Raw genomic sequence first — 3570 nt, forward strand, 5'->3', positions numbered from 1 at the left:
AAGACCTACTGATTCCTTTTACGTCTTATGTTGTGCATTTTGGGGTCAGGGTGTAATTTCATCACACTGAGGAGTTTTAATCTGATTTATTTAGATATTTGTTAAAGTAATAATCACAGATTTTTAAGGCAAATTACACAAATACACCTGAGAATTATAAGCAAATCCACAACAGCACAAAATATGGTAACAGAGTACGAATTAATAACTAGAAAAACATCCAATTCAAAAGCCCTTAGCTCCCAATATTACTCTGCATAATGTGTTTCCAGCTATTATCAGCCTAAGGAGCACAAAAAACAGTTTTGCTGCATCATCTGGTCAAGTACATCCTGTGGGCACACACGGTTTCGGAGTCGTGCTGACTCACGCGCATTTAAGCTGCCCTCGTGTGATAACCGAGGAGGGCCTGCCCTGGCCGAGGTCAGGCCAGCGCTCTGAGGACCAGGGGGGCCGTGACGGCCTTGCCATTCCCATCACCACTTCTCACATGTCTTCCTTTTTTTTTTTTTTTTTTTTTTTTTAGTGAGATAATTTATCTTTATTGCCTAAACTGTGGAACATTCTCTACACAGCAATAAAGGAGAAATGGGCCAGGAAACCAAACTTGGGGGTTTATTTAGGAGCAGCTGAAGAGGTGAAGGTCCCAAGCTGATGAGACTGCAACCTTGAAACAGCGGGACAGTCTCTCATTTAAATAAGGGGAGGCAACGGGACAATGAGAAAGAAAGAGGAATCCCCCTGCTGAGGGACAGGCCTCAGGCCCTTCCTTGAGCCTCCCCCACCTAGGCTATGACTTCCTTCAAGGCGGCCCCCAGCTCTGGGAAGGAATACTGGTAGCCAGTGTCCGCCTTGGGACCACCTTCTGGCCCTCCAGCAGCATGACGGCACGTTCTCGCCCACAGACAGCTTGTGCCACCATGCTGGGGAGAGGGAGGGCTGGGCGGCCCAGGGCTGCGCCCAAGGCCCGGGCAAGCTCAGCGCTGGTAGTGGAGGAGGCTGGAGCCACTCCGTTCAGGACCCCTCGCACGTGGCTTGCTTCAAGGGCGTGGGCTAGGATTCCCGCCAGGTCTCTGATGTGGATCCAGGGGAAGGACTGGTGGCCCGAGCCGAAAGGGCCCCCCAGGCCCAGGCGGAAGGGCAGCAGCATGAGACCGATGGCGCGGCCTCCACGGCCCAGCACAGCCCCGAGAGCAGCAGGCAGGACGGTACAGGAGGGCCCCTCAGCCTCCAGGCTGCCCCACCGCTCCTCCCTGCTCCCCCTTCCTCGCCTGCCCCGCATGCTGCTTTGCTCTGTCTCGCGTCTCCTTTCCCAGGGCTGCGCTCCGAGCCCGCCCCCGCACTTTGCTTCTCAGGTCCGGGATTTGTCTTTGCTAAATTTCAGTTTCAGTTCCTGTTGGATCAAAAATACATGTTGGAAACAAATTTTACTTTCCTTAGGTAAGGACAGTAAAATACCAATTTACTAGAATGCATGGGACATGGAGTATGTAATTAAACTCATTCACAATTCTACTTTATTTAGAATTCATCATATCCGTTTAAAAAATAACAGCCTTGTGGAGACATACCTACAACATAAAATTCATCCTTTCAAAGTGTCTGCTTTGGTGGTTCTGGTGTATTCAACGCTGTGCAGTCATCTCCGAATCCAGTTTTAGAAGGCCTAAGTCACCCCTGCAAACCAGCTGTGGCTGACGGCTGTCCTCCTCAGCTCTTGGTAACCACTAATCTACTTTGTGTCGCTGTGGATAGGCCTATTCTGGACGTTTCATAAAAATGGAATCATACGTTACGCGGCTGTTTGTATCTGGCCTCTTTCACTGAGCATAATGTCTTCGATGTTCAGCTACAATGCGGCACGTATCAGAACGTTATTCCTTTTTATGCTTGCATAACATTCTAGTGTATGGTTATATCACATTTTGTTTATTTGTTCATCAGTTGATGCAACATTCTTGTACAAGTTTTTGTGAGGACATGTGTTTTCAGTTCTCTTGGGTGTATACCAAGGAGTGGAATTGTTAGGTTCTATGGTAACTTTATGCTTCACTTTTTGAGGAAGAGCCAGACCATTTTCCAAAGTGGCCGCACTATTTCACATCCCCACTGGCAGAGGAATAGCGTCCTGTTGCCACATCCTGGCCTCACATCCCACATCCTCAACACTTCTCTTCTGTCTTTTGATTCTAGTCAACTGGGGGGCGTGAAGGGAAGTCTCATTGCGGGTTTGATTTACGTTTCCCTAATAACAGTGAGCATCTTCTCATGGGCTTATTGGCCATTTGCACATCTTCTTTGGAGAAATGTCTATTTAAATAATCAGATCATCTTTTGCTATTTCAATCTCATTGTTGAAAGTCTTTCTAAAATGGGTCAAAGTCCTTTTACACTAGATCGGCACTTCCGCGATTGCACTTTGAACCTGTTGGTTTGTTGGTGTTGGATGTTTTGCTGGGCCTTTAGGACGTCAGCCAAACCCCAGAGTTTTTATTTTTTCTTTTATTTCCCTGAAAGGCTGTGCTGGGAACTGCCTGTGGATAGAGTCTGGGGTAATGGGACCTAGCTGTCCAGGGCTCTCAGGGAAAGGGTATGGACTCATTAGGACCTGGAAGAGGGGAGAATGAAGGCTCCCTGCTGTGTCCTGCCCTGGAGAGTGTCCACTTACCCTGACCTTCCACAGCGTGTGTGTCAGGGGGACTACATAGCACAAATCAGTGTTTCACGTGAAATGCTAGGAGTTGAATTCTTACAGTTTTATTTATTTGAACAACATAGTTAAGACATAATCACGCAAACAACCCATCAAGGGATGGCCTATGTGATCACAACTATTCTCAAAACTTATATATAGCTCAAGGGGTAGGTTGAAAAGCCACCTCAATAAACATACTGATGGATTCCTATGGCTTAAAATAAGCCACATTAGTTTTTTCCATTATCTTAAATGGCTAAAACCTGTAAATAGAACCTATTGGATTCTCTTTCAATTTTAACTATAAGCCTAAAATAATAAATCCCTGTTGGATGCTGAATGCTTGGTAAGTAGTAGGCTCTCAAAAGACACATTAAACGATAATACAAGAATATTTCATAATTAAATTCAGTTACCTATGGAAAAATGTCACCCTGTTCCTCATGCAATATTCTCAAGTAAGAATCAAAATAACCTTAATGGCATCCCTGGTCCGAAATAACCTTAATGGCATCCGTGGTCGTTCATCATCCGTTGATTTCCAACACACACACACACACACACACACACACACACACACACACACACCATACACACACACATACACACAACATATACACATCACACACACATACACACACCATACACACACATACACATACACACACATACGATACACACACACCGTACACACACATACATACACACACCGTACACACACCACACACACACCACACACACACACATACACATCACACACACACATACACACACACACACCAAGATTATAAAACCCTTGAGGTGGGCAAATATCTTAAGGCACCACTTGCCCACCATGGGCTCTTTTTTTTTTTTTTTTTTTGTGGTACGCGGGC

The 3570-nt window shown here is 45.9% G+C and overlaps 1 pseudogene; it reads right to left on the reverse strand.

Moving 5' to 3' along the window:
* Positions 1-785: 785 nt before the first annotated feature.
* Positions 786-1282, reverse strand: LOC103075396 (epimerase family protein SDR39U1 pseudogene; annotated as a pseudogene).
* Positions 1283-3570: the final 2288 nt, after the last annotated feature.

Source organism: Lipotes vexillifer, unplaced genomic scaffold (assembly GCF_000442215.2).
Source record: "Lipotes vexillifer unplaced genomic scaffold, Lipotes_vexillifer_v1.1 scaffold791, whole genome shotgun sequence".
Taxonomy (NCBI): Eukaryota; Metazoa; Chordata; class Mammalia; order Artiodactyla; family Lipotidae; genus Lipotes; species Lipotes vexillifer.